This window comes from Aythya ferina (genome assembly GCF_964211825.1).
Source record: "Aythya ferina genome assembly, chromosome: 3".
NCBI classification, from domain to species: Eukaryota; Metazoa; Chordata; class Aves; order Anseriformes; family Anatidae; genus Aythya; species Aythya ferina.
The window spans coordinates 11,213,120-11,240,525 of NC_140298.1; the positions used below are offsets into that span (position 1 = coordinate 11,213,120).

Below are 27,406 nucleotides of genomic sequence, written 5' to 3' on the forward strand. Positions count from 1 at the left end.
CTCTTTGTAACTAAATCTGAGTCCATGAATTTCCAGTTTAATCTCAGTAGGCAACAGCACAAATTTATTATTAAACCTCCTGGAATTTAACGGGAGTGTTTACACCTCTTTGGAAAATTCAGTTGACACGGTATTTATTATCTTACCCCATGTGACAAAAGCTGAAGAGATGTAAAGGCAAGAAACCCATTTTTTGGAACAAAAAAACCCACCCTCAACACTATTTCAAGGATGGCACTGGTTAGATATAAACCAAAAAGAAAAAGGAGCTTGAAGAGGAGCTAGGAAATGGCTGGAAAGAAGGAAGATAAAGACAAGAGTCCTACCAAAAACCACCCAAACAAACAGGAAAAAAAGCTAACAAAGCTGGAGGGTGGGATAAGCAGCTCCATCACCACAACCAAACGCTATCATTAAAGCCACTGCAGCCTCAACACTGCATTTTATCATGTCATTAGATGTTTTCTTCTTTATTTGGCAGAGATGCACTCCAAAAGACATCTCTAAAGCTATTTTTAAGACAGAAAGGATTTTAAAATAGAAAATGAGTGTTCCACAGCCTGGAAAGTAAAGAAGTATGCAACTAATTCCAGAAAAATTTGAAGCAGAAACCCAAATAAAATCCCTAAGTATTTCAACTACTCTCAAACTGGTAGCCTAGAAAACATTAAATGCTTAAGAAAGTAAGTAAGTAATGCTTGTACACTGCCACAATCTAGGAAGCTCACATGTTTGATTGTGAAACACCCATTTCTCAAGTCCACAAGACCCAGTCTTGAAGTTCTCAATGCAGGACGAGTACTAAAGACCAAGGTTAACACAGAAGTAACAGATCTATTAAAAACCCTAAATGAATACATATCAGGTTTTTCTTCTTTTGAAGCAGTTTTAGAACAATCACATCACAAAAGCAAATATATTCAAGTAGAAAGGAGATAAATCTAGACAGACCAGCAGCCCCTATCCCAAGAGCCTTATTTTTACTGATGAGAAGCCCTGAGAAGGGAAGCACACAGTAAAAGCAACCTCAGCTTTGCTTCCATCTAGCAAATATAAGAACTTACAGCTCTGCACTTAGACAGCAACATCAAAATTAATGATTTCCCAAATCTCAGCAGGTACTTTGGTCAGCTGCATCTCTTGCACTTGGCGAGGAAGCATTATGAGCTCGGTGGCCCACCTGCATTACTGGGGCTTTGTGGATCACAATCAGGGAGAACGCTGAGGAACCTCCTAAATTATGCAGGACACAGACCAATATTATTTAAATTAAGAAGTCAGACTTAACAATGAGGCCTGAACTAATAACAGAAGTTCAATTTCTTTTTTTTTTTTTTAATCTGTAGCTCAAAGATGCATCCCAAAACTATGAATCAGAGGCCTTGAAGAAGTCGTTCTGCGCTTTCCCCTTAAACAGATAGTTTGTCTGAACTTGTTTCACTGCAAGCATGCTTTTTTAGAGAAAAATCTTTTTACATTTCTAGGCATGTAGAAGCTGCTTCTCACTTGAGTTATTTGAAAAAAATCACATTCAACTCTGCATTAGTTACTGCTCCGCCACCTGACATCACAAGATCTCATGCGAAAAATGCCCACGAAAATTATTTCTTAGCCTGCACTGGATGTACTTCCACAAGGTGCCTATTATCACAAAAATAATACAGTAAATGATAAAGAAGCAGACAGAAGGCTATAGTTATCGTAATCTCACCCAGAAATAAAACAGAGTTCAGAAACTTCTTAGGGGCAGAGTGACTGAAAAAATAAAATAATACGCAGCATTCAGAAAACAAAATGAGTAACATGGGGGCAGCAAGCATCACTGCTGCAGGGAATTTACCTCCAAGACTGTTTTCCCCCCCCAGTTACCATAAAAAATGTAGGCGAGGAAGAACAGAACAAAGGTAACCTGGGGCTGAACCGGACTGCCAAACCCCAATCAAATTTGCACGAAGACTTCCGATCATCTAAACATTTTCTCCCCTGCAACTTCTGCCATAGGGAAGAAACTTCCTTCAATTTTTTATTTCAAAGCACTTTTAAAACATCACAGGGATCATTTACACAACAGCAGTCCCACAGCACAATGCTCTGCTCCAGATACGTTTCAGGAACAGTTGCCAAAACAGGATCTGCGAGGAACATTAATTGTAGTTAACTATCAAAGCTGTGATCAGATTCTCAAATCCTCATCTTGAATTACTTTAATCAGTTTAGCCCATATGATCTAATTGCATAATCATTTGTATGGGCTCATTTATCAATTTTTTTTTGGAAAGTCATCTATTTCCAAGGATGGAAATGCACCATTGCGTTTTACAAATCCATGTTACAGATGCATTTTAAAAGTCCATGTTAAGGAACTCCAAAATGTATGAAACTGTACTGTGTATATGTTAATATGATTTAATTGTTGTTTACAGAACTCAGAAGACCGTCATACTAAGTGGTTATCGGAAGGAAATTGTTTAAATGTTTATCAGTCTTTCCCCGCCCTTGGACTAATCACTGATAAATTTTTAACATACTCCCAGTTCACCTTACAACATAAAAAAGCATGGGAATTTTGAGCCTTCATGCTCTTTCCTTCAGCAAGGATTTCATTATGAACCCCTTTCTTGACTTTCAAAAGCGCTCCACCTGCCAACCACAAACCATTGAACCCAATTCATTATCCTTCACTGGAACATTAACTTGGTGAAAAGCCACCGGGCTACCAGAACAACAACTTTGTTCATTAATTCCTTTAGTTAATCCCTGCTTTGTCTGGCATCTCAAACGGGGGCTCCGAGCTGGAACTGCGGCTTCATCTTTTGTAGTGCAGCACTCTCCACCCGGCTCAGACATACCCTGCCAGTCACGCTGCGAGGCTCCATCATCTTGCAAACCTGTATTTCAAGCGATTAACCCCTTCACTTGTAAAATGTGATTGTACTCAGGAAGTAGAATTTGAGAAAAATCCACGCCTGAGATGCACGTTACTTATCTTCCTCGTATTTTAAGAGGGAATTGGCTCCCAAATTTAAAAGCCTGCTAAGAGGTTAACATGCACTTTACCATCTATCTGCTCATTTAAATGCTCTGGAAAAAAATATAATTTTTAAACAAATGGAAACCACCAAGTTCTCAGCATGCTATGTAGTCAGGATTCTTCTTTGAGGGAAATTATAACAGTTTTTACCTGCACATAATGGAGCAGCTACGTTTCTACGGTTTGTAATAACCCAGATTTCTGGCAGCAGAGCTTGAAGCGAAGAATCAGAGCGCGTTTCAGCGTTCCAGTTTAGGCTGGATTAATTTATTCCCAATCACAGCTTTATGTTGACAAGTGTCAGCAAGTTTTTCTGAATCATAATAAAGATAGTTTGTATTATTAGAGTGATAATGGATTGCCATCAATTTGTCATGACATGCAGTTTGCCCAACATTTTTCTGAAAAATGTATCACAGAATTGTTTTCTCTTCCAGATGCCATTTTCTGCAACCCTTTGCTTGGTATTAAAAACAAAAACAACAACAACAAAAAAGCACAGCTGATAAAAGCACTAGTTCTTGCTTCTGACTGTTTCTTTATATCCGTATTTTGATATTCGTTATGAAGGAATTTCACAAACAAATTCCACTCCAGTAGACATTATACCACTGTTAAAGTCGCACTATAAATGTAATTCATCAGTACACTTATGGTGCATATCGCCATTTTACTTTAAAGAAAAAAATGCTACTGATTAATTTGGTCCGATTCAATCCTATTGCAGCCATTCTTGGTTTTAAATCATTTTTTTTCTAATGTCACAAGCACTTAAGCACATAACGAGTTAATTTGAAATACACAGTAGAAGAGAAAAAAACCTGTAATGATGGAAAATATTAGAGTAGTACTTGATTCAAGTTTTGATAGTGCAAGGATTCAGAAGGACAAAATTCATACCCTACTTTTACATGTACCTCATTACTAATTAGGTTTCTAAAACACTGACTATCAAACCAGGGTATCTCATTATTTGCTTGTAGTAAATAGGGAACGGCATCTGCTTTCCTCATACGTGGACCGCATCTTTGTTCATTACCTTTTTGCAGAGCCATAGCAAATCTAACAAAGACACGGCAGCAAAGAGAAGAATGTAATTACAACAAGCAAAAGCAGTTACACGTAGCTCCTTGTCTGCGCATCTTCTAAGGCAGAACTTAAAATAGCATGTTTGGTTCTTATATAAGACCTAAAACACTGGGAAGCCACCAGGAACACTGCTAGGTAAAGAAATAATTGAGATACAAAATCAATCAAACAAAATGTTATGGGTTAGAACGCTTCCTTTAAGGAGAACATTAGCAAAACAATGAGTAACTTCTTAGTAACAGATTATTCTGAAAGCAAAGCTGAGTTAAGCAACCCATCACAACCCATAAAGAAACTTAAACTAACCAGGGATGGCATGATCAAGATCTCCCCGATAGGAACTACAAGGTTACTGAAATGCCTTGCAGCAAAAAGCTTGCAATGGCAAGGAGGTGGATTCAAGTCATTAGCTGCTAGTAGCTGTTCTTTCCAAGAACACTCAGCTCTTCACTGCAAGGGAATTCCTCAAACTAATCCAAAATGTCTTAGTAAGGACCGGATTTAGACTCCTCGTTACAGCAAAATGTTGGCTTCCAGTAATGTCCCCCATTATAACTTTGCCTTTCCACTGGCTTATTAACAATGGAAAATGGATTTATGGTCCTTCTGTACTGCACCTGAAAACTCATTTCTAGAAGGGCCATTGTAAATGTGAGAAGTCTGCCTGTTAAAACAAGATCCCTACAACTAAAATCCAATCCAAAAAGAGTCATTGTCCAAGCTGCAGTCAATACGTTCCTAAATTAGTTTATTAAGTTTACTTTTCCTTTTGGAATAGCTTACCAGCAAACAAAATACAGATAGAAAATGTTTACTTCATAAAGCCTCCAGAAATCAATGCTTTCGATTTTGAATCTAATGCTGTTAGGGCCAGAAGGTCCATTACACAAAGCAGGAGTTTCAGGACACAGTTTTTGTTTTCCTCAAGTTATGTACGTCCAAGCAATGTTCCCCAGCTCCGATACAGCCCATGTGTCTAAATATAAGCCTTGTTTCTCATTACGCAACGTTTGGCATTAATCAATACAATTGTACATTATGGCGGTTTCAACAAACACTGCATACGCCAGACACCTTCTATGAGGAAGTGTTGAATGTAAAAGCAACTTTAAAGTAACAAAACTCAGGAGGCTTCCTTCCAGCAGGACTCAGGCACTTATCTCAGGCTTCCTGTCCTCCCCAAGCTGGCAGTAAACACAAGGCATCCTCAGACAACTCACCCTATGTAAGATCCAAACCTCTTTGCCACTGCTTTTCTCCCTCTCATCGCATACGAGAAGACTAAGTTAGGTGGCACAAATGGGAAATGGAACTAGCTCTGAGATATCTTCCTTTAAATCTTACTTGTCAGATTATACAGAAGCAGTCAAACGCATGCCTTCACTAGCTGCACTGTTTCGCTTCTCCATATTCCATTTATGCTCAGCCGTGGAATGCAAGGAACATCTGAAAAACACGAACCTGAACGTTGTGTTTGTTCATGACTCTCCTCTTAACCGAGAATAGCATCACTTCCCCAAAACAAAAAGACCCGGTTATTTTTACAGAATTGCTACGAGCAAAACAAACCTAATGTTTTCACTGCAAATCAACTGACTGGCTTCAACAGCTGCAGAAAAAGACAGCATACCTAAATCTGTGCACAGACATTGGGGAAGATGTTATAAGAACAAGCACGGTTTTAAACTCATGTAGGCAAACACGCTTGGCTGGGAAAGTCAACCAGGTTTAAGATCTGGCTCTGTGGGAACACTGCATTTGTGCGTAACCTACTGCACACATCCAAACAATGCATGAAGCGAGAGATTGCGTAAGGAATGCATAACCAGGATGCTTTCATTCCTAACATTTCTTCAATTCATTTTACAGCAGCGTTCAACTCTGCGAGAAAATGCATTTGGGGGTGTTACTCTGAAACATGTTATTTGGGAACCTGTTCTAAATTAAGATGAAAAGGTGCTGGATTAGAAAGTATTAGAACTAAATTACCTAAGGTCAGCTCTTCTTAGAGGTTTATTTACAGAGCAATATGTTCTCCAGTGCACTCAAAGCTCACGTACACTAAAGTAAAGAGCAGACTACAACTGCCTCGAGGTGCATTCTTAAAGGAAAGGGTCTCACAAAGCTCGCCAGAGGAAATATGCTAGCACAAGCAAAACAACTGTAGTTTTTCCCTCCATTACTGCAAACTCTCGCTTGCTTTTAAGTGAACTAGTATTTTCTTCAACGTGCAGAGAAGTAGGTGAGAAAAACAAAGCAAAAATGTACCTGACCAAAGGAAGTTAAACACACTTATCAAGAACTCACTGACATTATTCAGCATTTATCCCACCCACAGACATTGCCGTACTAAGAATATTAAGAAACATTCACAATAAACGAGGGACACCTAATACTGCAAAGAATAGGATCTATTTTGCATCATCTTTCAACAGACATATGACCCCGAGGCTTCATGTTTCCTTTCCCCAGTACCTACTTTCAAACATACTAAAGGTAGGTGAAGATTTCCCTTCCTTGTGGTTCTTCCAAATGACTCTTGGATTTTTTAAAGAAAAAGAACACAAACACAAATTACTTCCCTTACAGAAAGAGACTCATTAACTCACCTTGCAATTGGTGCCCATACAGAAACATTCCTTGCAGTGTCAATCCAAAACTTTAATTGCTACAGACATTAGCACAGAACAAAGTCTGCTGGAAATGAGACTGTCAGTTTTCAAACACGGCACATTTCAAGACTTTTGTGTGTGTGTGTGTACATAGGAGCAGCTTGAAGTAAAAATCTGTGAAACCTACCGACGAGTAGGATCTGAGAGAGGCATTTTTCCAAAGAGGACTATCCAGAAAAATCATAAATGAGTATTTTGAATCCCCATGAAAAGGTTAGCATGTCATTGCAGTAAAACATTCACAAAGACATAGTTTAAGTTGTCAGACACTACAATAGCACAGAAAGGAATGAACAGTCTGTAGAAAAAGATAATGAGTATCTGAAAGATGATTATGCTGCTGAGTATCATGCAAACAACCAGATCTAGCACAGGTTTCTTTACCACTGGTTTTCCAACTGATACCAGTACATTTCTGCACGGAGAGCTCTATGAATATTTCAAGAGGCAAGGGCAAAGAGTTGGCTGAAGTCTGTCTAAGCTGGTTTATTATTTCCACTGTGAAAGACAAGTCTTCTGAAAGTGCTTAAGAGTTTCAGGGGTTTTTCATGCAACTAGGGTGTTAAAATGCTGACATTAACTTAAGGTAGTAAAGCATTTCTTGATGGTTACTTACAAACATGAAATCACGTGCTGCCTCAATCAAAATAAATATGTAAGAAATACAATTGACTGCAAATAAGTCTAAATTTTTAGAGATCTATGAAATCCTGTGCTAAATGAAACCATGATCATGGCAAAAAAAAACACAGAAGAACTGGATAGCACAAATTGCTATATTCAGGCTGAGATCCTTCAATTGTTTACTTATAAACAAATTAAGGAAGTCAAAAGAAGAGGTCATGCTTTCACATGACCTTAGAAGGTCACACAACATGTATTTTATTCAAAACATCATGTGGAAAGGAAACACCACAACATATTACGTTTTCTGAAGCCTCTTTCCTATGCAGCTAATTCGTATTTAAGTTTCAATTCTCCTACCCTCAAGTTTATGCTATTAATTTTCACCTACGTGATAGAGAGATTTCCTGAAAAAATAAAATAAAATAAACTTATCAGTCATGGGTACTTCAGCTCTTCCCCTGGCTCTCCCAATTAACACGCTATTCCTCCAGATACATCTCCAACTGCATTATGAGCGTGCCTACAGACTTCTGTCTGCGCTGACAATACAACCTAATGTTTTTAGGCTTAAAGTAGGCTAATTGGTTTTCCGAGTCTAGTTCATACGTCCAGAGAATAAAACAAGAAGGAAATACTTTTAATTACGTTCAACCTCTAAGGACCAGCCCAGTTAAAAAACCAACTTCCATCAAACTCACTTTGCCATGAACTCAGCAGCTGAAGAAATCAGCTCTAACGCAGCACATCGTGCTGTAAAACGCATATGAGAACAAAACTTATGTGACCAAGGTGGTACAGCTCCTGTTAATGAAGTTTTTTTGTGGTACCTCAGTTCATTTACTAGCAGATGTTTACTTCAAATGGAGCAGCAAACTTCCCAAAGTTTCGATTTCTGTGCAGGGCGCTGAAGCTGGACGAAAGGGGCTGCCACCACCAAGAAACCAACTCAGTGACACTCTGAAGGAATGCTAGGGCTTAACCCTTCGTTTAAGAAACTGTTCTTCTCTAAGAAGAATATTTTGGTTTGTTGGGTCGCCACGTACAACAACAAACTGAAGCATCAGTGCTCAGTATGCGTTTCAGCACTTAATACGCGCTTTAATGTTTCTGCTGATTTTCAGAACGGCGTTACGTTGAGGAAAAGCACCCGACCCACCACATAACTTTTTTTTTGAGTGTCATCTTCGCCTGAACGCAGCTCCTGCCCCTCTGAGGCGAGGCAGAGCAGCAGAAACCCAGCCCCGGGGCCAGCCCCAGCGGTGGCTCCGCACCACACGCCCCGAGCCCCCCTCTCCCAGGGCGGCCCCAGCCCTCGGCCCTCAGCCGCCCCCTCACGATCGTGCCCGGCCCTTGGGGCCCGGCTGTCCCCACGTCCCCGGGGGGCTCTCCAAGGGACAAAGCCGAGGGCTGAGGTCCGACCCCTGGCCGCTGCGGGGATTTTCACCTCAGCCTCCGCCGGGCGCGGCTGGAGGGAGGCAGGGAGGGAGGGAGGGAGGAAGGGCGGAGAGGAGATCCCCTCGCAGGGCCCGGGCGAGGCAGGACAAGCCCCGGGGATCCCCCGCTCGCTGCCGCGGGGTATGGGGTGCCCTTCCCCGGCCGAGGCCCGGAGGAAACCGGCCGCCCCCCAAACTGGGCGACCCGCCGGGGCGAGGGGATCGCGGCTGCGGCGGCGGCGCCGCCTCTTACCTGAGGGCTGCGCGGGGGGCGGCGGGGCCCGGGCGGGCATGGCTGCGGTGGGGTAAGGGGAGAGGGGACGCGGCCGGTTATCTGAGGCCTCCCGCGGCAGCCGCCATCGAGGGGGAACCCATGTCACGGCGACAGGAACCGCGTCGCGGCAGCCCGGCCCCCTCCCGGCGGCCACCGCCTCCTGCCCCGCTGCCGCCGCCCACTTGGCCCCGCACAGCCGCCGCCCCCGTCGCTCCCAGCGGCGGCCGGAGAGGCGGGCAGCGCCGGGGCGGGCGAGGCGGATAAATAAACGAGCGGGCGAGCGATGCTGCGGTGGAGGCGGCTGCTCCGCTAAGGGAAACGGCGGCGCTGCTGCGCGGCCGCCATCTTGAGTGCTGGCAAGCCTCCCCTACCGCGGCAGGGCGGCCATCTTGGACGAGGGGTGAGGCGGGAGAGCGGCTGGCAGGGAGGTGAAGCCGTGGCCGACATGTTGAGTGAGGGCAGCATTTTTTTTTTCCTTTTTTTTTTTTTTTTTTTTTTTTTTTTTTCATTCTTTTCTCCCGGCGGCCGTTATTTCCGCATAACGGCTCCCCGAGTCGGTCGGGCAACTTCCACGACCCCTCGGGTCTCCCCCAGTCCGTACAGCCCCTCTGGTGCCTCAGGGAGCGGGCTGGGGTCTGCAGCTGCGAGCCCCGTGTTGCGGTGCTTTCCGTGCTCTCACCTAGTGAATGTGAGGGATTTAAGTCTTATTTTTTTTTTTTTTAAGAGGTGCCCTGTGGCTGCGCAAGGTGGAGCCTGAGGGAGGCTGCTCGGGTGCGGAGCCGGGAATCCTGTCAGGAGCCGTGCCCTGCCCTCACGGCTGCCGCGGTGAGGGGGCTCGGGGCCGTGAGGGAGTTTCTCCGCGGAGAGGTTCGGCAAACCGGTGGGAACATATAAAAAAGAACCCCCAAAATAGAGCTGAGGAATCGGGGAGAATCTGTCGGAGTGTTTCAGCGAGGAAAGTGGCAGGAGGAGAGCTGAGAGAGGACAGTGCTTCGCAGTGGGAGCAGCGCTGCAGAGGATGGGTGCCCCTGGTGTGAGGACTCGGTGAGGGCTCAGAGCATCTCTTCGCAAAATCTCTTGAAGAGATTTTGGTTTTGCCTGTGTTATGAGGTGGCTTCATTTCTAATTCTTGAGGGTTAGGATAACATTCCTGCATAGGAAATTGTTGATTGCAAAATTTTGCCCCTTTGAAGTTTAGGGGGAAGTAGTCTGATCCCATGTATATGATCCCACAATCCTGTTTCCAAATCCACCTCTGGAACAGACAGCAGGATCGCTGTTCCACCTTTTATGTCTCTGTGTGACCAGGGGGCAAACTTCTTGAACTTCAGAGCTTACAAACCACTTAATCCTCGTGGAGTCCCTGAGGGCCTGCCTGCGTCAAGCTGAAACCTCAGTTCCTAAGCACTGGGGGCTGCCAGAGTTGCCTCCTTCAAAGAGTAGCTTGGTACAAATTTGTTTCTGGGAAATGAGATTCATAAGTGTCTCCATTTCATAAAGAAGGTCTGTGCATAGGCTAGTTTCAAGTGCAACTCTGGTCAAATCTTCCTTAGTTGAACTGGGTTTCTCAAGGTTGTATTTTTATGGTTCAGTTCACTTGTTTACTGTGCAAATTCAGTCAAAAGGCGTGGAAAGACTGTCAAGAAAGCACGCAGGGAGATACTGTGGTGGTTATATTTTTTTTATGTGCCCTTTTCCCCAAGGAACACAAGCAGACAATGATTTGACCTCATAGATGAAAGAACGTTAACAGCAAAACCATTAATAAAAATCATGAGAAATACCACATGCATACTTCTGTTTGTTTTTTAAAAAATGCTTTTTTCCCTTCCTAATGCCTGTTAACACTGTATTGGTAAGTATTGTCAAAACTGCAAACACCAAGTATTTTAAAATGCAAAACGAGGTTTTTAAATAATGTGCGAAGCCTGATATACATCCCTTGACAGTAGCAAACTGAACACTACAGTGGTTACAACATGCTGACAAATTACAATAATAAAATAGCAATCAAAGCGTAATAATAAAACTTTGTTCCTATGGAGGCTTAAGCATATATTTAGACACAGTAATTTTTCTGAGGAAGGCTTAAAACAGGGTTGTACATATGACTCTTCGTGTTTGAGATGGGTTTGTGAATAAAAATGCCTCAAATGCTTTTTAAGAGTAATTATAATTAATCTACTAATTTAATAAGACATATAAGGCCTCTGGGAAGCATGGGAAAATTATATTGTTAATACAATATTTCAATTACATTAGGAGTCCTGTTACAATAGCTTAAGATAATCATAAGCGACTATTAATGAGGCTGGGTGAGTGTTACATTTCGCCACCTGGTGGCTGTTTTCTTTTTTTCCAGCTTAGTGTGAGAAATGCAGCGTAAAGCTTGTGCTGACCTGGCAGGACAGGAGGAGAAGCAATGAAGGGACTGGAAGGTAGGAAACTTAGCTATCAAAGAACTTTGACCTTCACCCAGTGTAAAACGTGGTTTACAATTGTATGGGTGAAGAGAAAAATCTTTAAAAGAAGTGAAATACTTAGTTGTAAAGCACCAGACAAATTAGGTAATTTCTTCCCATATCTGGCAACAGCCATTAAGTTCTAAAGCCCCAAAATATACCTCAGAGTGTGCTGTTAGTCCATGGAGCATCTTTTCCTGTACCAGCCATGTTTATATAATGGTCATTGGCTGTGTGTGTTACCCACCCCTATGGCAATATTGTAAATAACATAATTAGAGGAGCTAATTTGATTATTATCTTCTACAACTGAGGCATCAATGATGTGAATGAACATATTGGATAAACACTCTGCCTTCTAAACAACCCAGGCAGTAACCTGAGCCCCTGCACCCTAAAACAAATGCAAAGCTCTTGTGTGGAAAAGCCACAAGCCCAACCATGTACCACAGGAAGAGAGCCAGAAAGATCAGCAGCGTCAGTAATTAGGTCCTAGAATAGAAGGAAAATGGTTAAGTAAAATTCCCGGATGGTTTGAGGAAGTGAGTCATATCCTAAGTTACAAAGAAAGGCAGAAAATCCTTCCAAATGGTCCCTGCCAGTTTGACCAGAGGGAAATTTCCTTCTCTTGGTGGTGTTCGGTAGTTTCTAGGATCAGAAGCTTTAATCAGTATGCAGTTGTGAGTCTGTAAAATTCATTTAACTTTAATGCAGGATCAGATGAGAGGTAAGTGTCCTACATGAAAAAGTGAAGGTGATCTTCACTTAGGCATAGCATGAATGATTGACAAGATGTGTGGGATTTTTTTTTTTTTTAGTCATTCCTGCGTAAGCTTTGCCAGTTGAAGGGGATTACGTTTGCTTACGAAGGCAGACTGACTCTTTATAATAGCATTAGCCGTGTTATGTATTTGTTCTATGAAGTGGAATCCACGAGTTACAACACTAATTTCAAGGTTATATTTTCAACACATGAAAGTTTCCTTCTCAGAATTGCATGGATTACAGACACTGTGTTATTTGAAGACTGTTCTAGAGTAGTGTTCTAAAAATCTTCAAACATTTTGAACTTGTTTCCTTTTTTTGTCTTATACTTCCATGTTATTCCTGTTCTGACAACATGATGAAAAAACGCTGTAATCTTGAGATATCCATCTCAGTGCGAAGCCCCTTTTACATAGTGCAGTAAAGGTTTTAGTTGAAGTGGGACTGGCCTTGATAACTCTAAGGTCCAAACTGGTTAGCCACAGCAAACCAGCTTTATGAGTCACTACTGCTAAGTCCTAAACTGTCAGGAGAGGGCGCAGCCTTCTTAGAAGTCTTAGGTGGAAAAAGATGGCATGGTGTGTCAAGATGATTCAGAAAGGCTGTCTCAAAAACCCACAAGGTCTGCAGGCTCACTCCTCCTGGTTTAGGAATTGGGGATGACAGGAAGCACTTGTTATGATCTGCACCCGTGTCCTTCATAAACTCAGTTATTCATAATTCTCAAGAAAGTGGAGTATCTATAGGGAAAACATTTTTTTCTCATTTTGGAGTTTACAATATGGTTCCTAATTGGAGCTTTTGGTTATACTATAAGCTACACCACTACTGCATGGTATAATGCAGAATAGCTTCTGAAACACCTTGGATTGCTAACAGTGTGGTTTTTCTTTTAAAACAAATAAACAACAACAAAACTTATTGTTACTTTTTTATTTGCAAAATATGTATGGTACAGTGTGTCTTCTGGCAGTGCAAGCTTTGTGTATGGAATAAACTTACTCTAATCAAAAGCTAGATAAGTTTTTATACTTCAGGCAGTTTGCTTTCCTCTCTGCTGAGTCTGGCAGTGCTGCAGATCAGAAGCTAGACATTCTGTTTCCTGAGAAATTGTGGTGCTTGATTTTATTTTTTTAATTCAAAATTGAATCAGACAGTTGAAGATCTGAAATTATCCATAGAATGAGTTTAAAATGTTCTTTGGGCCTACCAGATCATTTCATTTCACTAATGCCAGAGCCCTTCATTTGTGCTATTGTCAATGCAATGCTAACTAATTTAAATTTTTTTCCATGAAAATGAAATATAAAAGTAGAAAATCAAGCAAATTGAAAACAGGAAGTCAAGCTCTTGCATTTTATCTTCACAGAATGTTTTGATTTTTTCCCATCCTGACATGCAACTGAATTGGCACAGTTCTGTGAAATGCTTTTAATTTAGTAAAACTGCATTTATCTTAGACCATTATAGCTGAAATAACCCCTGCTACTGCACTGTCAGGCAGAAAGAGCTTGTCTGACTGAATTCACCAATCAGCCTCAAAAGCTTTACATGAAAATTGTTTGTGGCTGTGGTTTCAAAAGGTGGGCATTATCAAAGCTGGCTGAATGGATAATACGCCCTTTCCTCTGCTTTCTAAATAGGCAAGTTATTGAAAGAAAAATCGTGCAGTTACCGTTACCTAAGTTAAACAAAGCTTTGTGTGAGAAGAGGATAAGCTAAGTGGCCTGCTACTGAACTGTACTGCTGATGAGTCTTTGAGCATCGGAAGATGCTAAAAGACCTGAAGCAGTCATTGTTTTTTTCTTTATGCAGTGATTAGTGCCCTGAGCTCTGTCCCGAATCAATGCAGACTGCCGGGCTCTTGTTGGAGTTAGAGATCAGGGAGCCAGGAGTGCCTCTTGGTCCCTGGGCATCCTCCAGCCACAATGGGGACCCCCTTGAGAAGAGACCAGCAGCTTTACCCCATCGGTGTCTGTGAGCTGGCTGTGCAGCAAGCATCCTGAGGCTCCATGTTCCCCGCTGGTCAGAGAGTGTCTTAATTCCTGCTCCGTGTCATCTTTATTCTGCTGACAGTGAAAGGAAATGGCTGAGCCTGGCCTCCCCATGGTTGGTGTTAGCTGTTATGGCCACTCCTGTGTGGTGATCCATGTTTCCTCCCAGGGCTGTAGTGCCTCTCAAAGCTATTCAGAGGTACAGAGATACACTTCTGAACATCTCAGCTGCTCACATCTTCTGTATCACCACTAATTCCATTAGCATTGACCTTTGGGCAAGGGAAATCACCAGGCAATGGTTTCTCTTGTTATGGGTATCCCACAGAAGTTTTCCAGTTCTTCAAGGGACTGCCTCCATCTATTCTAGTTGCATAACATTAACATTAATTTATATGCTTTATATGCAGCATATAAAGCCTCTGTTTGGAGTGCAAGTTTGTTACTATTTCATACAAATCTCCCTAGCTATCTTTACTGGAGTCACAGTTACAAAAAATACAAGGCATTACTACATCAGCAGCCCACTTTCTTGTGACTTGCAAGCCACTAAAAATCCCAAAGTTGTCTTTAAACAATCTAAATACATGAACTACAAATAAAGCTATGTAGTTCCAGGAAAAAAAAGATAAAATGACAATTATTTTAGGTGGGCCTTAGAAATTTCCTACATCCAAATGGTTTTTTGGTTTTTGGCTCGGGCTTATTTGGGCAGGAGTAGGATTGCTGACACTCAGTACCATGTGTTTGGGGGTGGGGGTTGTTTTTGTTTTCTTCCAAGGAACTCCATTGCAAGTCTCAACCATGTTTGGAGCCTCTAATGAACATGCAGGCTTACATTCTTGGCATGTGAAGGCTACCTAGTGGATTAACCAGCTAATGAATGTCAAAACAACCTCGTTTTTCCTGCCATGGCTTAGACCACATCCTCAAAGTGGCAGAAGTGAGTGACATCAGTGAGGTAATACTACCCATATACCTGGCCTCTACATACTTAAGTACGTAACTCATCAGCAGCATGTGCAAAATGTGTTTTAGTGTATACACTTCAACAAAGGCAAGGTTTTTGAGAAGGCAATAGACAAACCCAAGTATCTGACAAAAACTAGCGAGCTGTTAGTGATGCTGACTCTTCCTTGCGTGTGAAGGGCACATCAATTTTAAGGCAAGTGTGGGCTGAGAGCAGTCTGACTTCAGCCACAATTTAACTGTGTTACTCAGGCAAGCTGCAAGGAGAAAACAGCTGACACAGGTAGCAACCCAGCAAGCTATGGACAGCCAAAGTGATGTATAGAAAACACACTTTGTTTCCTCCCAGGTCTGACAATGCTTCCATCTCCTAGCAGATGTGTTGTGTGAGTACATCAGCTGTCAGCAGGAAAGCAAGATTTCTAGCTCTGTGGCAGAGCAAAGCTTGTGAGCGTGACTATTTTTTCATATTGAAAAAATACAAGATTTTTCAATATTATCTTTCAAGCTCAAGGCTGATGCCTCGTCTCATGTTATTTTCATCCTCTACCATGTTTTTCTGCAGTGGGTCTGATTTTCTGATCTCTGTTCATTGAGACCCAAAGCGTCTGGAAGGTAGGCATAACTCAGGGGTAGATCTCAGAAGAACAGGATTGGTTTTTGGAAGGCTCTTATATGAGAAATATGCTCTTCTATGAGAAATTTGCCAAATCTGGTTATAAGTTGCTTGACAGAGTTGTTGTCTTAGGTAAATTATGAACGGCAAGACAAAATGTAAACAGAATGTACCATGTTCCAAACAGCCAAACTAGTTTTGAGTGCTAACAAAGACTGCGTGTCCCAGTTGCACTAGAGTTTGGAAAGCAGAGCACCATGAAGGCTGCACCAACAGTTGTAGTGAGACCTGGGCTCTGAGGCTGAGACCCCAGCATGTGCACACTCTGATGCAGAATCTCACATGTTTTCAGAAAGCCACCTTTGCTGGTGCTTTAAACTAACATGTCAAGGTGTGGAAGTGGCCAGTGTTCCTTTCAGCTACACGCCTTGTTCCAGAACAAGTAGCCTTTGGCAGCAAGGGTCAAGCAGCTCCTTAAATTGCAGAGCAAGGTTCACCACAGGGATGTGTTGGCCTCCGTGTGGTCCCCGGCCATTGCCTCACAAGCAGAAAGAAGCAAAACTGAACCCCAGATGTTTATGCAGGGCACAAACAGGCTCAATGGTGGTGGCAGAATGTGGGAAGGAGCAGGTAGAGGGGAGTGCGGAGAGCTGGGGGGTGAGGGGGACAGCGGGGCGTCAAAGGCAAGCACAAAAGCAGCAGGGAGATGAGAAACCAAACCCCCCCCCAGTCTCCAATATGCAGGATCACCTGAAGGACTCTTGAAAGTGGCTGGATCAGCGTGCTGCAAGGAGAGCTAGGGCAGATGAAAATAGGTAAATCCAGGTGCCTGAGCAATCTGTGTAAACGCACCAGGCTCTAAGCAGGAACGCTCTCTTTAAGTCGTGTTTAACTGTGTTTCTGTGCTGGGAAAAGGGTGCTGTCCCTGAGCCAGCTCCTTGAGTCTAGTAAACAAATACAATCCCAGCAGGCTTAAATGGTGTCACTGATGTGCTCTGCAGGAGCCCTTGCCAGGGCCAGTCAAAGTGCAGACTACTACACAGCCTGTGTTATTGCAGAGGAAATGCGTGTGCATTTAGAGCAAGGAGCTGCAGCCACCCCTTCTCTAACCTTACTGGTCAAGGGTGTGCGTTAGTGGTGAGTTTGGCTCATGGTTTTCATTTTTTAAGCACTGAAGTGAAAAAAAAGTTTAACAATACCATGAGACTATCAATTTATATGGCCTTCCTTGTTGGAAGGAGTCTAGATTCCCATTATAGCTGAGGGAGGGCTATTTTCAGAGCACCACACTGGGCTCCGTACCTTCATCTGGCCAAACTGGGACCCGACAGATCCAGCCTAGGCGTTGAATTCTCCTGCCTCTGTTCTGCACGCACAGTGCTACTGAGTTGGAAACAGCTCCGAACAGCACCAAACCAGCCAGGAAATGTCTTCCCAACAGGAGCTGACTGTGAGATGTTTCAAAGAGGCAAACTTGTCTCAATTTCTCTGCATGTATGGAATTGTTTATAATGTAGGCCACAGTGTTTGCTGTCTGCTCTGTCAGATGCAAGTCAGCGGTTTGGGGGATTTAAAAGAGAGACTGATGGCGACTCACAATCGGTTTGCACGCCAATGGCACTGGTCCAATTGTCCAGTTGTGGAATGTTATATGAGCAGCGCAGATATAATTATATCCAGATTTGGCTAAAATCCATATTTTATCCATATTTATCCATATTTTGCTGCAAAGGGGCTTGTCTCCTCCTGCAAGAAATCCCCCGGGCAGAGAGCATATCTCAGTTACTCACTGTTTACTCCATATTGGGTGGAATTTCCAACAAATCCTTCTCTGTGGAGGAGCCAGGACGCAGGACCCTTGCTAGCGATGCAGCTATCTCCAAAAATCAAACCAGTGTCTGCTAGCAGCCCATCTCACTTAGCAAACGTTTCATCCTATGAGATGATTCACGCTTCTCTGAGCAGCAGCGAATTCCTGATGGAAAACCTGTTGGCAATAGCCCAGCTTCTTTGAGGAGCAGAGGCTCCTGTGTGTACCGTCACGTGGGAGAGCTGGAGGGAGTTTCAGGAGCACAGCGGAGTTCTCCTGCTAGTCAGATGCTCGTTCTGCCTGTTCAAAGAGCTGGTGGGATGTGAACCAGCTTTCGTTCCAAATTAACGTAGGCATTTTAGCACATGACTTCTCCGCGTGTAAATGTCTCCAGATGCAGTTGGACAGCAGGTTACACTGGGAAGGTTTTTCCACTCCATAGCTCCATCAAGACACTTAAATTCCCCTACGGGCTGTGAATTCAGAGCCCCGTGTTACTTACACAGCTCTGGGCTTGCTGACTGTTTCTACACAGCTACTAGCTAGGCCACCCCTCCGGAGAGCCCCCTTTTCTCAGTCTGACAGAGAGATGAGGACAGACAGAGCTACAGCTTTGTGCTGCCTAGCCAGCTCAGGGCGCTCACCCTCTGCACAGCACGACAAAGAATCGCTGTGCTCACGTTTGCCTTAGGGCTGGTTTGCTTTTGCAGAGCTGGGCCAGTTTCTTCTGAGTCAGATTCTGTTATGTGCAAGCTGCTGTAGTGCCTTTAATTCGGTTAGGAGTGGATCAGATAGGGCTCTTCTCCCTTCACAATTATTACCTTATTGCTCTGTTTCTTAATGCGCGTTGTGGTAGCATTGCACAGCTACCAGCGTGCCCCAGGGCCCAGCGCAGTGTCTGCGGTGCGTTTTTCTCTCCTGATTGTGTACGAGGAGCCATCACAGCATTATAAACTTATCTCTAGAGTTTCTCGAGACTCATTCTGCCTGTGGGGAAACTTCACGTGTGAAAAGTGTCAGGCCTGGGTTTTCCAGGGATAGGCTGGACCGTTACATCCCGAGCTGAAAAGACCTTTTCTTTTCCTGCACAGAACTGATGCGAGGGGGCAGGTGGCTGTAGGTCAGAGCTGTGTAGGACCCCAGCCTGGTGCTGCCCTAGATCAGGCTCCACATCAGCCTCCAAGTTTCCTTTAGGAGTCATAATTTCGTTAGAGTGAGTATTGGTGGTGAATGTGAGTCCCGTGAAGGAGAGGAAATGATCTCTGCAGTTGTAGCAGTGCTGGTGTATGGAAAATACGCAGCATTTGTGTGAGTTTTTGAGTGCCCATTTTATTCCTCTCATTCCTTCTGGCTGATCTAAGACCTCGGCGTTGAGTTCAACCATTTCACATCCTGGAAAGCAAACCTCACCACGACCACCACGTGCCCTTCTCCAGTGCACAGAGGCACCGTTTGCATTTTCCATTGCACTGCTGGTGCTCCAGTATGGAAAAAAACAGAACCACTGTTCTACCAAGGCACTGCTTGCTAGAAGAGAGGAAACTCCCAAGGGAGAATAGGGGGTAAATTGCTCTACTGGCAACTCTACTGCTCTACTCTAGTCATAGCTACCTCTTGCACATAGGTAGGCTTCTGACTCATTAGCATTTAAAACATTTTGAAGGTCAGGAATAAAGCTGTGTGCATCTGCCTGCGTGTATTTACACTTATCCTGCAAAGGACAAAAAAAGCCTGCTTTTTTGGTGATTAATAGTGTTTGTCTGCATGAAGATGGTTTTTTGTTTTGTTTTCTGAGGCTTTGGTGTGTGATCTTTTAGAGCTAATGGGCTGCTCCCGTGTAAAAGCCCGTCACAGGATACTCCACAGGAGCCAACTGCAATTAAAACCCAGAAAACTGTGTCTCTGTCCTTCTTTGACACCTCCTGTGGCTTGCTTTTTCTTTAAACTATGTCCATAGTGCTGTCAGTCCGTCAGAGTAGGACCACAGTTGCCTAAATCTTTGCCTGCAGAAGGTTTAGCCTAGTCCTAACCAAGTTAGGAATCTGTGTAAATGCTGTCTTGTATCTCTGAAGTCTTCAGGTTTAACAAAATAAATTAGATGAGTGTAGCACTGCCTATTTCTGCAGTCCATCAGAGCCTTTTACCCCAAATCTTTGTTCAGTCTTTAGCTGGGCAGAGTAGACAAGGCATTTGAAGAGAGTAAGAACACATCAGGACTCCTGAGTTTGCCTAAGACTGCGTATAAAAATAATATTGTCTTAGAAAATGAAAAGCCCGTGTCCTGCATCTGCTGAGCAAGGGGTTTCATGCCCATGTTTTTTTCCCTGGGTGCTGGCAGATTGGCAGAGCAGGATGCAGTCTGACTGAGGCTAAATAAGCAGCTGGAGGGCTGTTATCTCTGTGCAAAGAGACGGGCCTGTTCCCTTTCTGTTTTCAGGCGGTCTGCCCGTTCCCTCTGCTCTGCAGCCTTACGGGAGGGTGAGCACGTTCGCACACATCATAGCACTGGTGCTAGCGGAGGCTGAGCCCAGCAAATTATTTCCGTCTCCTTCCCCCAGAGGGAGGCGGTCACTCAGTAATGAATACCTGGTATGTATACCTCTTGGTAAAGCACCCTGAAACGCCTGCCTGGCTGACTTGTAAATAAATCTGTGTGGCCAGCGATCATTCACACCGCTCTGGCGTTCATCCATTTTGCAGGGATAGGATTGAAGCTGTGTATAAAACCAGGGACCCTACACAGCTCAGCTCAGAGTTGTCTGCTCCTGTAACATCCGTGAAGTACCAGCAAAGATGAATCTGGATCTCTACATGTTTTTCTCTGCGTTTAGGAGTAGGAGACCACCAGTGAACGAAGGCTGAATGCCGCAGCGTTATTAGCATTCCTCGTGCTGTTTGCAGCCCGCCAGCCAAGAGCTGTTCAGTCGCTCGGTTTCTGAGGAGGTGCTGTTCTGTCTTCTTTCGTATGCAGGTGCTAAACAGTTCAAAAACAACTGGGATAAAAAAAAAAATAAAAATTGCCCTGTTCACTCTGAGCAAAAGGATTAACCTGCTCTTTACAAATATAATTCTGCTTTATCTGGTTTTACTTTTTGTGTAAAGGGAGGCACGGTGGTTTCCTTTTGCTGCCTATTTCTGGCAACCCAGGAAGCGTCTGGTTGAAAGCCACTGAGAGCTCCTGCACCCAATAATTACTTTGGATCTGGCTAGTAGGAAGCTCTGCTCTAAGCAATATGGAAAGTTAGTAAAATAAATAAGGGTCACATGTTTGTAGAGCCTTCTTCACCTTATTTAGCATTCCTAGTTGATAAGTGTATTGTGTTCCGTACTCCTACACGAAGAAGCTGCTTGCATCCCCTGTGGGATGCTCAGGAGGGATGTGGTACAGGTGCACATCCACTCCTTCCAGGGCTTTTTATTCAGAGCTCCTACCAAGCGTGGCAGGACAGGTGAACCCCTGTGGAAGCAGAATTGCAAGTGTCTGCTTTGTTGTGTGAGTGATGCATAACCCTCTGCCTTCAGCACTGAAAGCCTTTGTTGTGCTTCTGCTCTCTTAGGGTGGTAGTTTCCTTCCTATTAGCAGGTGCTTAAGGAAATGTCTGAAGTCACGTATCTGTGGTTGTTTCCAGCTCTTCTTTTTCCCCTAAACTTCAAACACTGCGGGTGTGTGTGGGCGTGAAGGGGACATCAGGCATCTCTCTACATTTGGCTGCTCCGTCCAAGGTGAACGTCCTCAAGGACCCTTTTTAGACACGGGAGCTAGGGCCTCTGGAAGGCCATTCAGGGCATCAAAACCAGCCGTGATAAATCATCCTCTGGAGGAGCGTCTCTCTTTCCACTGCCTATATAGGGAACCCACAGAGACCAGACTCAATTACCGCGGCCGAAATTAGACGCTGCAGAAGGTGGCGTGAATCCCCCCCTCAGTTTCAGCTACTACTCACCCATGCCAAGGCTTCCCGTTTCCCTACTGATGTAGCCACTCCGCTGGCCTAAGCAAAAAAGCAGCCTTTGTGGAAAATTGTGTATTAAGCATCAGTCTTTATTACACCAAATAGCTCTCTCAAATCCTCACCCTGGGAAGCTGTTGACACATGTTTGAGTCACTCTACCACCTTCTCCCCATAAACGCGTGTGTAATTGTGTTTGTGTATACTAGTTACATGTTGCTGTGGAAGTTTTGGCATGCTGATATGTATCTGCACGCCAACCATCACAGCCCGTGGCTTCGTGGCCGTATATGGAAGTTCACCTGTGAAGATATTCATAATTTCCCTCTGGAGCTGCTTGAGAAGAGGACAAGCGGAGCTCCTACGTGCAGGAGACGGGTGACAGTCTCTGGCGGTGAAAACCGTGGCCTCCCCTTGGAAACCTGGCTCACATCACCCCAAAAGCCACGAAGGACATTTCTTCCTGCTGTGCCCTCCCTAGAACAAGGCGTTCCTTGTGGCGCGGTACGCTCTTAGAAGCCAAATCTGGCTACTCCCTTCCAGCACTGCAGGTAGAATAAGACAGCTCAAACGCAGAGGAAGCAACAAAATTTATTTGGAGGCTGGCCAGAGGCATGGGAGCAGGCTGAGGAGATGGAGTACCGTTTGGTTTCGTGCCGTGGCTGTACAGATCGAGTGTCTAAAATCCCTTGTGGGGAGCGAGTGACACAGAGGGAGCCACTGGCTGCAGTTAACTGAGGGGTTTCCTGAAGGCCAGGTGTAGGAAAGCTTGAAAGCACACATTGCGGCATAATTAAAGGCTTTTCTGAAATGAAGATAAAACTTGATCTGCAAAGTCTGTACGGCTGGATTTCATGTTGCGCTACACCCCCTGCAGTAGGCCTTTATCTCACATTTACATCGGGATGTTAGGCAATCTGCCACCACCTACAATTTACTTTGACTGTGGTGACTGTTAATTCTTCCCGGGTAGGTTGAAGCCATGTGCTAAAACATTAGAAAAGTTTCCTGTCTGGTATTTGGTCATTAGGTTGAAAAGGACGGTGTACCTTGAAGAAGGTGATAATAAACATGATGAAAGTGTATAGAAAGCTAAATGATACTGAGAAGATAGCTTAGGGTCTTCTCTTTACTCACCCACGTATTAAAGGATAAAAGGGCACACGAAACAGAAGAGTGGTGCGTTGAAGGTGGACAGAGAGTTTCCTTTGCACACAATTCATAATATCAGCAGGCATGAACTTAACAGGATCGTGAAAAAGAGCAGGCATCTAATAACCTCTGACACCAAGCTGTCCTACTGCAACAACAAACATATAAAATTCAAGAGTACTGACCAGCTTTCAGACCAACTGTACGTGAATAAAGTAATGCTCTCTGCTGCAGCATCCCTCGTGCTGCCCTCCAAACCGAATTCCAGTTAGCAGAGCCAAAGACTGTGAACTATTTGGGCTGCCAGCTTTATCGTGCGTGACAGTCACTGGATGGTCTGGATGTTCCTGCGATGGTCTGTGATCTGATCATCAGTTTATTTATGTTGAATACAGCGACAGTCCACTGGCCTGACCACGGGCACAGGTCACAATGTGGCTGAAAACGAAAGGGAGATGAAGGAATGGAGAAGCGGAAGATTTGGGACGTTCTGTCACTTACCTGTATTGGCTGCTGAGTGCTTCAAGTGTGCGTTAGTGATTTCGTCTACAAGTGAACCCAAATTGTGCTCTACATGGAGACACTTGGGTTGGCTTTTGCTGGAAATGTTCCGACCTTCCTCAGTCCTGAACAACTCCTGTCGAAACCAGACCGATGACGGGACTGTTAACCTGGCTAATATTATTTCCAGACAGTCTGAAGCACTCTTCTGTTTTATGAGACGTATAAATGCTTTACAAGACACATAAGTTCCCATCAGATGTTGTTGCACAGCTGCTTCGCACAGGCAGCTCCTGGCTACCTTCCAGCTGACTTTGCTTAGAGGCAGCTCAGCCCTACCAGCTGCGTGCCCACATCTGCACAGCCTTACACTTCTGCAGTCCTGCTGAGGTTTACTGAGCACCCACCAGCAGCAGAGACCCACGACCAAATCCTTGAGGGCTCTCTGTAGATGGCTGTCAGTTCTCTTTCCTGACAGAAATGTGATTTTGTGCTTTATGGGACCAAGTAAGGCAGGAGAGATGCACCCTTGGACCTGCAAATGCATCATCTCTTCATCGTGGAAAGTGATTTTGCTTCTGACCAGCTTCACTTTCACACTGACCAGTGTGAGCCACACAGCTCCCAGGATACTCTTAGAGGCCCACATGCTGTCCTTGTCAGTTGCTGAGCTTCTGAGCTGTTCATTCGTGCCCTTTCCTCCTGCCCCAGACAGTGAAAGGATTGCTGGCACTGCCCAGTAATTCATCTGCTGACATTTTAATATGCATAGGTACGATCATCCGATTGCTACCATTGCTCTGTGGGAATCTGCTTCTAAAAATACGCCAATCTCTGCTGCCCTCCAACGCATGCATGAGATAACATACCATGCTCCCTGGCTGCTGGTGACTCGCAGGATGAAGGTAATCGATACAGTTGGTAATACAGCAAGCCAACAACACTCGTAATTACCACTGATTTCTCTTTCACTTAAAAAGCATCATCTTCCAGCCTGTGTTACCACAGCTTCAGCCGTACAGTGCACTCAAACGATCATGCGCTTTCCCTGCATGAGTTAATTAGAATCCTGTTAGTTTTCCTGAGAGCAGCTTTTGAAGAGGACAGGTTTATTATGGGCACCCTTATCCAGTTCATACTGTAGCAGGTGCTCAGTTGCTGTCAATCAATTATCAATTCGGTACTTCCACCGAAATTGATAGAGATCTACCTGCTTGCATCGCTCAGGATACGATGCTGTGTTTTGTCTAGGGACCATCTTTTGAGCGCAACGTGCAGCAAACAACTCCCTGCTAAGAAACCTGATCTTCCATGTTGCAGCCTCTCTTCTGCATTATTTAAATCGCAGGCTAAAGCGCTGTGAGGCAGTGGAGGCTGCAAAAAATAGTGTAGTGCCATTCAAGTTTCGCCATTTAAAAAATCGTGTTTTGTAAGAATTTTGCATTATGAATAGTCCATCTTAGCTCAGAGGATGTGCGTGGCATTACTCAACCTTACTGTCAGATATTCTGGCCCAAATAATGTCTGCCTGAGGAGTAAAGGGGGGACCTGGAAGCCTGAACTTTCCTGTTGTAGCCAAAAGTCCTAGCACTGTGGCATGAGGTGTGTGCAGATCAGTGCCTTCCAAGTTACAGCAGTGATCTCTGAGAAGCTCTTGTTATGCCTCTGGGCTTCCCTCTCTCTGCCCAAAGAATAAGAGCAGTAATACTAAAGGAGGCAAGGAGCATTCGGGAATTAACACGAATTGTAAGGTTTGTCAGTGCTTTGAAGTTCTTCAGTGAGTGGTGCTAAGTAGAGTATCCCTTGGCTGGTGTTGGTAAAGGACACGTACTGCCCTGCAGCCAGGAGCCACAGCCCCATCCTCTGGCTGGGGGGTTTGCGGTAATATTTCTTTCTCATGGAGAGAGCCTCTGAGAAAAGGGAGCGGGGAGGACCAGGAATGGATGTGGAAGCTCTGTTCTGTATCCACTCAATATTACAGAGTTGCTCACAGCCTTGCCTCTCGGGGTCTGTGTTTTAGCTGTTGAAGTTCTCCATCTCTCTCTTACAAAGCTGGGGTGGCCTCCATGTGGCTGTTGTACTTCCAAATTCAAATATTTTGTTTTCCTTAGGAGACTGCAATTAATCTATCACTTTCTCAGTAATGTTTCTTCTAGCAATGGCCCTATTCTGTCCTTACTTCTGGTTTGGATCTCTTCTAGACAGTGATTATCTTTCCCATTACACAGAAAATTTCTTAGAGAGCAGCTAGGAAAGAATCCTCTTTGCCTCCTGGAGCATGCGGTGCCAGAGCTGCTACTGTAGCTTGTCATTCATTACAACAATGTCAGCGCTGGCTTTTCTCCCTGCACAAGGGACCAGACGAAGGCTTAGCCACTGAGCATGACTTGAAAACCTCCGGCGTCTCCACCAGCTCTCGGTGACAGCCTGTTCTGCTGCAGAGCCTCAGCTCAGCCAGAGCAACACCTGCCCACAGCCCCTGGGCATCAAGGGAGCATCTCTTTGCTGCTAATATCAGCTTGTCTAGTACTAAAATCCTCCTCTTTTCTCAGCCACCAAGATTTGCCGTCCAGCTTCTAATTTCCCAGGCTTTTATTCCTATCCTTGAGGCTCATGAGGAAGCCCTGTTCTGCAAGCCCCAGGAGTCAACGTGGCTCTGTTTCGCTGTCACTTCTGAGTGCCAGGAGTGACTTGCACATCTCCTTCAGCTGCGCAGGGAGCTGCTCAAAGACACCTCCTTCTCGGGGTCTTTCACAGAATGACCCCCCAGCATAACAGCCCTGGTCTTGCAAGGCACCAGCGTGGAAACTGAAGCCTCAGGATGAGAAATGCGTAACCCTTGGAGAATGCAGGAGCCGACGTGATGTTTCAGAGCCAGCCTCTATTCTTAGAAGAGTGGTGAAAGTCATCGTTTAAAAATAAGATTCGCTGCAGTGCTAGCAAAGAGTCGTATTTGTGGTATTCCTGTGAGTAAATCCCTCAGCACGGATTGGCTTGACTTCAAGCTCAGAAACACTTCACCAGACTGAGGCCCAGCTGTGACGTGTGCCCGCTGCCGATCTGAATGGGAGAGAAGTGCACGTGGCACTTGTTGCACAGGTGCCCAAAGCTCACCCCTGTGGTTTCCTTGCTATTACAGGTCAAGAGGAGAGCTTTTCAGGGGCCTCTGTAAGAGTTGGTCCATGCCAGCAATGAAGTTGGATGTACGAATCCCCTGTTTTGAAAATCCCCCAGGCACTTAGCTGCTCCTGTTCTGCTGTCAGGCGGGGACTAGGTGCTGCCTTTGCACAAGGCGGATGCTCTGCCAAGCTATAGCCAGGCTTTGAATCTTGCACAGAGGCCTTTCTAACATGCCCTTGCCTGAAGACATCAAATGGGCGTGAACTGATGCAGCGAGAGAGGTTTGGGGCTCACGTTCAACCTATCTATGTATGCCAGAGCCCTTTGAGACGTGCCTCATAAGGGAAACTTGCACTGGATTTCGTCTGAAACAGGACAAAATTCAGAGTATTTCTGAAAGGGGATATGATGTTATATGTCTTCCAGCTCCAACTGAGTGCCAAATGTAAAAATTCAACCCCCAGAAACAGCAACCAAGATTTATTCTAAGGAGAACTGCACCCCTCAGGTGGTTTGTGTGCATCCATACATGCAACTTCTTTGTCCACGGTGAGTGTAACACCCATGAATTTTACCAGGGAGTTCTTTGCTTGCTGGAGGCATTATCAAAAGACCATAGTGGATCGGGTTTTCTCCTAATACTGTTTTTATCTTGGAATCTCTAGATTTCTTCACATATCCCCTTTTGGGACTGTGTGTAGTAAGCAAAGGGCCAAATATTAGGCTGTGAGCAGGGATGGCCACAGATCCATGCTTGTGGGGAGCACCTGATTCTTTTTCATTTTATTGGAAGAAAAAAGGCAGAGCTGGCTATGGTCAAATCCCCTTCATCTGCTACTTCCGTGCTGTTTGGATTTTGAGGTTTCACTCAGAAACCTTGCTCATTTCTTACAACTGGATGGGGAACACCATCTTTTCCCGTTAGGGTCATACAGAATTTT

The 27,406-nt window shown here is 44.5% G+C and overlaps 2 protein-coding genes across 4 annotated transcripts in view; one reads left to right on the forward strand and one right to left on the reverse strand.

Annotated features, from left to right (window-relative positions):
• Positions 1-9,256, reverse strand: part of AFTPH (aftiphilin) — a 46,878-nt gene extending 37,622 nt beyond the window's left edge. For 2 of the 3 annotated variants that reach the window (XM_084512498.1, XM_084512496.1), the window contains exon 1: positions 9,106-9,255. The gene's annotated coding sequence lies outside the window, so the exon portion shown is untranslated. Of the gene's footprint in view, positions 1-9,105 lie in introns of all 3 variants that reach the window. The other variant, XR_014690741.1, reaches the window with a different exon arrangement.
• A 165-nt stretch (positions 9,257-9,421) lies between these two features.
• The window catches only part of LOC311433411 (uncharacterized protein), a 65,984-nt gene continuing 47,999 nt past the window's right edge, over positions 9,422-27,406 (forward strand). The window contains exons 1-2 of the mRNA XM_084512500.1: positions 9,422-9,526; positions 11,489-11,564. The gene's annotated coding sequence lies outside the window, so the exon portion shown is untranslated. The remainder of the gene's footprint in view (positions 9,527-11,488; positions 11,565-27,406) is intronic.